Here is a 10,382-nt window from a genome sequence, read left to right on the forward strand (position 1 = left end):
ACAAGAGGGAAGTTAAAAGCCTACAAGTCTTTGGATGCCAATAATTTTGTTCTGTGTGGTCATGTGCTTGAAATAATGTTCCATGATTGACAGATTCAAAACTTTGTGGTGCTAAAAACCGAGGTTCTGCCTAGCCAAAGACAAGAAGACGGAACTAAACAAGGCCTGGGTAATCATCAACAAGCAAAACCACAGCATTCTGACAGAGAACTGCACCTGTATGTCAGGGTATGTGAACTTACGTGTGTACATTTCATTCTAAGCATTCAGTGTCCGCAGTTTTAGCCATATTTAACTGTTGTTGCTGAAATCAATGCCGCAATTAAAAATGAGTAATGAGTATGATTTAGCAAAGCATGAACTTACCTGATATAAAATGAAAACTGCAGAGTCAAGCATTTGTAATTAGGTCCTCAAACCATTCAGCTCCTCTGATGGCTGTTAGCCAAAGACGTCTGCAGTTGGCATTAAAATCAGTGTGGTGTATGGTAAAAGTTAAATTTTTTATTACTCGAATTTGGCATCCTACCGCACAACATGACATGTTTGCTAATGCAACCTGTCTTTTTTTGCAACCGATATGCGTGGTTGAACCCGTGTGACGTAGGTTGGTAATTTCCCTATACATTTAGCTAAAAACATCATTGCAGACTTCAAGGTAATATAAAGATTTAAATGCAAAGTTTAATATTGTGCTAAAATAACACTGGTTCATACAAAAGTAGACAGTAGTAGACAGTATCCTTCAGCTACAATTGTAGATTATATTAACATTAATATTTAATAAAGATTTTGGTTTTATAAATTAGGTTTTGATTGAATAGTTTGTTAATTCAATTTTTTTTTAGCATTTAAACATTTTTTTAATTTAATTTGGTAATAATTTTAATGCATTACATTACCCTAAATGGAAAAATAATATATATATGTGCAATTTTACATGAGTAGCAGTGTGATATGGCTGTATGTTGGCGCCAATGGGAGGCGTGCGTGTTTCTTGTCCCACCAGTGTTGATATACAGCCACATCACACTGCTACAAGTGTGATATTGTATTAAAACAACAGTTTGACGGCATGTATAAAAAAGAAAATCAAACACGGATGATCTAAAAACCCTTTTGTATGAGGAACTACTTTCTTCCGCCATTCATTCACATCTGCAGCTGACGTCAGAACAGCAGAAACTATTGCTCATTCAACAAAATATCTTTAGAGCTAGTATTTGAATGATTCTCTAGCGTGATGTCTAAAGTGATGACAAAACAGGAAATTTTGCTCACGTTTTAAAATTATAACCTGAACGACATAAAATGCCATCAGTCTAGAGACATTTCCTAGTATTTTTCTGTTGCAATCAGGAGATCACAATAATTAACCCTGAAAAAGCCAAAGCAATGCAAACACTACCAGGTTACTGCGGTATAAATACAGCACTACATCATGCAAAAGAGACATAGTGCCCCTTACCTGTTTTATTATGATTTAATATATTATTGGGTCTCTATTGCCATCAACCCTCTTTGATGCCGCTGAATCTCTGAAATTAAAAAATATATAAAATAGGCACTGTCCTTATAAATAAACTACATAGTAGCAATCTAAACAACTACTGTACAATCTCACCTAAAAAAGCCTCAAAAGTACATTATGTTGTCCAACAGCTGCAATATTTATCAAACTGTAGCGAGTCTATTGATCGGCTGTCACTCTGTGCGGGCAGAAAGGGTCAAGAGTCTGTGCAAGTGCTGATATTGCAGAATATCGCATGGCTGTCAGCCGATCAGATTCATGAACCAGACAGAACTGTTATATAAATATATTAAATTGTTAAAATCAAGTATATTATTAACATAAATTAATGCTAAAGTACAAAATTAAAACTAAAATAAAGAAAAAGTTATATTATGTATTTATTATTATTATTATTTTTATATTTATTCATTATTATATTAAGTATTTTATTGTTTCTGAGATTTGTTTATTGTATTTTAGTGTAGATTTTGCTTTTATTTCTATTTAAATTTCATTTAAAAGTTTAACTTTTCTTTATGCCATTATATAAAATTTTATAATGTTGTCTTTATAGATTTTCATATATACTATTTATTAATTTATATATACTATTTAATTATTTTATAATATATACATTGGAATAAACATATTTCTTTTTTCTGGTTTTTCTTAGTTTGGTTGTTTTTAAAAACTTTTTACAACTCTAATAACCCTGAATCTACAACAATTCAATTTAACAATGCTCAAGTAATACAATACAATACAATACAATACAATACAATAAAATACAAGAGTGTTTTTATAGCTTCAAGTTAAACATAAAATCTCATAAATGCCTGCAGTCTTCTTTATATAATAACATTCTGTACTTGTTTAATATATGAGTTGCATCTTACCACCTTATCATTTGCAACTTATGACCAGATTTGCTCTGATGATCTTCTGCGCATCAATAATTGTTGCCAGTGGCCACAACAAACAGATCCAAAGCTTCACAGCTGAAAGCATTTCATGGATAAACACATCAGCTGAATTCAAAATGAAGCCACGGTCAGAGTTGGAGAACTTTTGCACTTCTATTAATGCTGCGTGCCTAAATGTTTTTAAAGTGGTAATCTAACTTAGCATTTATTTTTGTCTTTTCGTGCTGTTGTCCGCTTATGTAACTGAAATGTGCACTGTAAGGTGTCTGGTTTCCTTGAATTTCCGGTCAACAGGATTTCGGCCGCGTTCAGCAAAGCGAGCCCCCCCTATCCTGTCAGCACTCGGGCTCCAGGACGGGACGTTTGCCAGTTCTCAGTCCATATGCACAAACCGCTCTGACCACCTGTCTCAAACACAGCGTCTATGAGATTTTTGAGACTCAAAAGGAGCAAATACTACAATCAGGGTTCCCACGTTCCTTGAAAGTACTTAAATTGCTTTAATTTAGGACATACGGATTGTTGGGAAAAAGGAGTTTATTTTTATTGCTTTTATTTCTCTTTTACTTTCATTAATGCCTCGTTTCCACTGACTGGTGCAGTACGGTTCGGGTCGGTACGGGTCACCTTTATCAGGCTTTATCATAATGAGCAGCAGTTCTCACAAAACAGATGCTTTATACACATAAATACTTGTTTATAAATGTTTGTTACTAACTTTTCTATTGACATGATTTGATTATAACTGCAGATCAATGACAGTGCGAAATAGGCTACTGTAACGTCTGTAATTATATAAAATAAATAAATAAATGCATCGTGTATGAACACATACAGCCTCTTACAGTCTCCGATATATTATTAATTACAGAAAAACTACACACAGCAAACATTTAGTACTTATTTGAGTTCAAAACAAACACAATATAGCCCACAGTCAGCGCAAACCTCTCATCTGTGTCTGTAAACTTCAGCAGCACATGTAAGCTCTGTTAGACAGTAATATTGTCATTCCCAGTTCATAATAATCCAAAAGACTAAGATAAACATGGCAGTTTGTTCATGATTCAGGTTGCTTAAACAATTTTGCTCCTGTGTGTTGACGGCTTCTCTTTTTTTTCCGCGTTTCACTACCGCTTCACTCTCGCGCTTGTCCTTTTTTTCTGAATGGATCAGATGACGGAGACACTTTAATAATCGCGCACACGTTATTATCATCAGCTCAAGAAGTTCATTATATCAAATATAGAAGCGATCGCGAGCTCCCGGAAGAAAGCGAATACCGCTCGCACTTTTAGACGAGCCCGTAAAACAACAACAGGACACGGCAGATTTTTCTTCTTGGCTGTGTGTCTGTTCATCGAGACGACGACAAGGTTTGTTTGAGCCGGGTCATCCCATAATTATATGCATATAGTATTTTCATATAATGTCTCGGCTTTGTATTTGAAAAAACTTGGCGGTTCCTTTGTTTACGTTCTGCGTAGCTCCACGAGCTCGTGGCGTATCTCTGTAACCAATCAGCATTCAGCTGCACGTGTAGCTCCACCATTTGGTACCCTTTCTCCCGTTTGGTACCCTTTCGAAAGGGTGCCGAAAAAGTGGTACGGTACGGTTTGGTTCGGTACGCTTTTTGTCAGTGGAAACGGCCATAAAAGCGTACCAAACCGTACCGTACCATTCAGTGGAAACGGGTCATAAGTGTATGTATTGCTGAGTGATTCATTAACCAAAACCTCTCCTTTGTGTGTGACATGCTTGAATACATATCAGCATTTTTTTGCAGAAATAGATACAGCTGACTGGAAAGACAACAATATCTGAAAGTAACTTTAACTTTTTAAACTTTTTTTCAAAATAACTTCATTTGTGTTAAACTAAAGATCCTCAAACCAATTTGAAAGTAAATGGTTAAAAAAAATGAAGACAGAATATTAATTTTTGGCAGCACGGTGGCTCAGTGGTTGGCACTGTCACCTCATAGCAAAAAGGTCGGTGGTTCGAGTCCTGGTTGGTGTGGGTTTCTTCAGGGTGCTCCGGTTTCCCCCACAGTGGGAATATGGGTGATTTTTCCAGTACTGGATAGAAAAATAACTGCCAGAATAGTTGGCAGTTCATTCCTCTGTGGTGACCCCTGAAAAATAAGGGACCAAGCCAAAGGAAAATGAATGAATGTTGATTTTTGGGTGAACTATCCCTTTAAGAATCTCAATCCTATGATGGGCTCATCAATAGTAGACCGTTAGCAGGACTGCACATAACCACGCTGTTGAAGTACAGGCAGAATGAGACTTAATCTAATAACCACCGACTTCCAGTAAAAGATATCATCTAGATGCTCGTATATGTGTCTATGCTCTCCTAATATATGCCTCCATGTCAGTGCTACATTTGCATCTATGCAGTCACCTCTGACAGACGTTTGCTTTTGCATCTGTCACTCATGAAAGTCTGGATGCTCCCTTTGGTCTTTGAGAATGAGGAACGCTGATCCGTTGAACATTTCACAGTAACAAGTTGAAAGATGGCTTCATCCGAGCCCAGCACATGCTGTAGACTATTTCCACTGTGATTTTAATTTCTTGGATGTTTACAGCTGGTCACTTCATGCTTTTTTTCTGATCGGATAGCTGTCTAATTGTGAAAAGGACAGGTGTACATGGCCTCCAAACCGCATTCGAGACGAATATAAACTCCTTACGTAGCTATTGGCAGCAACAAACTCTGGAAATCTTCTCTTTTTTATATTTTAATCAAATAAGTAAAGGTCTTTATGATTTCACTACATTTCTCAAAATGTCTCATGCCAGAACTGAGCTTGTAGTAGTGTTCAGTGGTGGGAAATCTACCAGGTGTTATCCGCTATGACCAATGCGGTATTTGTAGCCTGAGTCTGACGATGAGCACAGATAATGGAGCTGATTGCGATTCCTCACGCAGATCCAGTCGGACGAGCAGGAAGAGTAATCTCTCCCATCAGAACAGGGAGACAAGCGGGTCAATAGCACCATAAATAATGGAACGAACTGAATGCATGTTGTTAGTGCAAATGTAGACGGACCAGCCGGCCTGTCTGTGGGAAACAACGCATTGAGCGTTGCATTTCTGTGTCTATGAGACGCTCCACAGACTGTACAGATGACCAGAGGTCGCTGGTACAGTGTTTGACTTAAAGAACCCCTATTTTGGGTTTTTGAAAATGGCCTTCTATGTAGTGTGTAACAGCTCTGAATGAATGAAAACATCCAGCTGAGGTTTAAATCTGAAAGTGCACCTTGTTTAAAACTTGATTCTTTACCAAAATAGTTGACATGTTAAAGTTATAGCGGCAAAAGCTTCAAGTTTTGTTACTTTGTCCTAAGCATGTGTCTAAAGTGTTCAAGCAATAGGCAAAAACTGTATTTTACTCACCCTCAGATTGACCAAGTTTGATCCTCATTTGTCAGTTGCTTTTTGGATTTGGATTTCATGTAGTAATTTTGAAAGGCCTGGTGTCATGTACCTGCGTGTCTGACAAACGAGATAAAACATAACCAAATATTAAAACCAGAGTGCTGTTTTAGTCTAGTTGAACAGTGGATTTCATTTAGCTTGCAAGGCACAGTGGTTCACATCTTGTTCCAGCATGATGTGTTTGTTAAACTGAGCAAAATTACTGCTGAAGTTGACGGTGAACATTTTGATTGTGTGCATGAAAAGCAGCTTTGAGGTCTTAATAACTCTGTTTGTGTTCCACAGAAAAAGTCAGACATTTTAACTAACTCAAAAGTTACATGATCATCAAAGCAAAAATTGAAGATCTTAGTATGTACATGCAAGTCTGCATTCTGGTTAAGTTTTTCTTTTTATATATCTGTATGTCGCAGTGGCGCAGTGGGTAGCACGATCGCCTCACAGCAACAAGTTCGCTGGTTCTAGCCCTGGCTGTGCCAGTTGGCTTTTATGTGTGAAGCATTTTCTCCATGTGTCGGCTTGGGTTTCCTCAAGGTTCTCTGGTTTCCCCCACAGGCCAAAACATGTAGTATAGGTGAATTGAATAAGCTAAACTGGTCATAGTGTAGTGGGTGTTTCCCAGTGTTGGGTTATGGCTGGAGGGGCGGTTCCACTGTGGCGACCCCTGATGAATAAAGGGACTGAGCCAACAAGAAAATGAATGAACGATAAATGAATATTGAGAGCATGGAAGAGAAAGAGATATGAATCAATATTCTCGCTTTTTAAAAGTTTGCAATTAATAGTTGGTTATATATTTGTGTAAACCATGACTGATGCAGTTACTTCTGAATTTAATTCAAATCATTTGCATAAAATAAAAAGATGCAACATTTACATGTTTAAATGAAATTTTAGACAATACCAATCTTTTAACTTAAGAAGAGTTAAGAAATCAATATTTAGTGGAAAATTCCTGATTTTCAATCACAACAACTGAAAACGTTTCTCATTCCGACCTTTGTCATTTTCAAATGACATAATTTGTTATAAAAATCATAAATGACAATGTTTTATTTGGTGGCGACGCAGTGGCACAATAAATAGTGCTATTGCCTCACAGCAAGAAGGTCGCTGGGTCGCTGGTTCGAGCCTCGGCTCAGTTGGCGTTTCTGTGTGGAGTTTGCATGTTCTCCCTGCGTTCGCGTGGGTTTCTGCCGGGTGCTTTGGTTTCCCCCACAGTCAAAAGACATAAGGTAGAGGCGAATTGGGTAGGCTAAATTGTCCGTAGTGTATGAGTGTGTGTGTGTGTATGTTTCCCAGAGATGAGTTGCGGCTGGAAGGGCATTTCTAAACACTATATATATATATATATATATATATATATATATATATATATATATATATATATATATATATACATATACATACACACACACACACACACACACACACACACACACACACACACACACACACACACACACACACACACACACACACAATCTATTAAGTACAATTAAACAATATATAATAATTATTATAAGAATAAATTTAACACAACTTTTTAATTTAAAAAAAATTACAAAAACCGACAAAAAAAATAAGTTTTAATTGAAATTGGTAAGATTTTTAAAAATAAAATAAATGTTTTTCTCTGGTAGATAATGGCCAGTATCACAGTAGTATTAACACTTTTTTATTCATTTTGCAACCTGTATTTGGCCAGATAACAGCTCTGGATGCTCTGCTATCATGCCTGATAAGTTTGGAGAAAACCTGGAAAAGAATTAATGCAGTTCTGAAGGTAAAAGGAAGGTGAAGTCATACTTATATCATTTTTTTAAAATAGTTTTTTCTTTAATATGTGTAGCTTGTATATAAATGCATGTGTGGGCATCTATTTACTTTGCAAAGGTTCAATTATTGATGTGCAGAATGAACACACCCTATGCCTTTGTGCAGCACGGTCATCCCATAACAATAAATCAACAATATGTGCGTAATGATTTGTTGGAGATTGATCAGTGCTAGCAGAGAGGATCACCATGACAGCTCAGTGCCAACCAGGGTGTGACTCACTGTCCATTATAACAGCAGAGGATTGATCAAAGTTATGTAAGCGTGTGTTTATGTACAGCGATCCCAAATGTATTTTGCGAATTACAGGAGACAGAAAGTCATATGGGTTCCGGATGACACGAGGGTGAGTAAATGATGACAGAATTTGAGTGAATTAAAATCATTTCAGCTGAAATTACATTAAACTGACATAATAAAAAAAAATCTATTTAAAGGGATAGATCACACTGAATTGAAGATTTACTCACTATTTACTCTCCCTCAGGTGAGCTCTGTTAAACACAAAAGAAGATATTTTAAAGAAAACCGGAAACCAGTAACCACTGACTTCCACAGTATTTGTTTTCCCTACTATTGAAATCAATGGTTACAGGTTTTGTATTCAGAAAGAACTCATAAAGGTTTGAAAGTAAAGGGTGAATAAACAATGATAGAATTTGCATTTTGCATCTCTTTAAATGTTGTAAAGCTGACAAAACACACATTTAATGAGTGAAAATAACGTAAAGGCATATGTTATTTAAGGGATAAAGTAAATTTAGGTGGTCATTATTGTAGAAAGAAGCCCGTCAAGCTTATCGCGAAGCAGAGCACTATTGTGTAAGACAAAAGGAGAAACAACCGCCTAGATGTACTTTATACCACTTTTTACACAGCTAAGAGTGCTTTCACATCTGTGGTTCGTTTAGTTTGGTCTGGACCAAGGGCAACAAATGATACATTGTAGCATTTTCTGCCGCCTTTAGGGTCCTTTTCACACCACACTGATTGCTTTGGTCCGAACAAATTGAACATAACCAAAATGCAGTCATCTGACAAAATCCACATCTCTCAATGGCCAGATGTTATTGAACGTATTTCCTAAACTGCTTTTCGATTGGTCAGAATTAACGTGCGGGAAAATGTTAATGAATCTCCCACAAGTAAACAAACTGGCAGACAGAAAGGCTGCGTCCAAAACCGCATACTTTACAAAATCAGTATGTGAGCTGAGTAGTATGTCCGAATTCATAGAATTTAAAAATCAGTATGCGAGAAGTACCCGGACGACTAATGCAATCTCATGGTAATTCGTAACTTTTTGATTTAGTGGCTAATTCGTATGAATTCTTATGATCTAATTCGTACAATTTAGTACGATTTGCTCATCACCGAATAACAGTTGGGGTTATGGGTGGGGTTGGATGCCACGCCTCTTTCTTAAAATGGTACATTTTCGTACGACTGAACTCGTACAACTTTGTACAAATTAGCCACTAAACTGACAAAACGTAAAATACTTACGTTTCCTCTTGAGATCAGGCTGGGATGACCTATTACTTCTGGCAAGATTCTGAAGTGCGCATCCCATGCAAGCTGCGCTGTCCCATGATATCGAGGAGGTCTCAGTACGTTTTTTTGGTATGCTTTTAGTGCGCAAACGAACCACACCAAGAGGCAAAATCATCTCTAGTGCGATTCAATTAAATTAAACAAGGCAGGTGTGAAAGCACCCTAAGCTACTTTTTTAAAATTGAACACATAACATTCAAGTTGACACACAACATCTTAAGGCGTAATATCAGGTTAGATTTAGGTTGTGACGTCAGGTGACCAAAATCCAACGAGCCCGTGTTTAAAGACGTTATTTTGGTGGCCAATAATGACAAAAACATCTTAGGTTGTATTGGGAAGTAATTAAAATTGAGTCATTGAGTCAACATCTCAAACCAACATCATATTGACGTCAAACACTGACATTTATTCGTCAGGTATGGCAACCATAATTAAACGTCTGATAGATGTCATAGAGGTTACGTCCACACAACGTCAAGCTGTAACATCACTAGACGTTGATATTTGGTTGATTTTAGATCTGATGTCATGATGTCATGTTGACGTCCTGCGCCTGCTGGGATTGTTCTGAACCGTAATAGTTTATTAACTCTTTAATTAAAGGCAAAGCGGAAAGAAATTAAAACGGCTGAAAGGAGACTATTTACTAGCCCATAACAAGATGACGCCAAACAGTGAAAAATTGCAGAGTGACTTACAAACAATATGAATATACAGTATTTACTGACAGTCAAGATGATTTGTAGTACCCGGATGAGCCTATTAGTTTCAGAGGTTGTTATTTGGCAGTAACATGGTTGTTGCAAGGAAGAACACAGCTGCGATCTAAAACGAGAATTATTTATATTATTTATTAAATTACCTATTAATAGTATTTTACCAACGTCTACCCTAACCCTAAACCCAACCCTCACATGAATGTAAAAACAGTTCTAATAATGAGAATTATTTATGTTATATATTAAATTACCCATTCAAGTATTCCAGACACCCATATATTAACATGACTTCCCAGAAGGCACAAGACGTCAACATGACGTCAGATTTACGATGTATCCCAACATCAGGTTTTGCATTTTGTTTGGAAATGAAAATCA

The sequence above is a fragment of the Danio rerio genome, chromosome 23 (assembly GCF_049306965.1).
Source record: "Danio rerio strain Tuebingen ecotype United States chromosome 23, GRCz12tu, whole genome shotgun sequence".
NCBI lineage: Eukaryota > Metazoa > Chordata > Actinopteri > Cypriniformes > Danionidae > Danio > Danio rerio.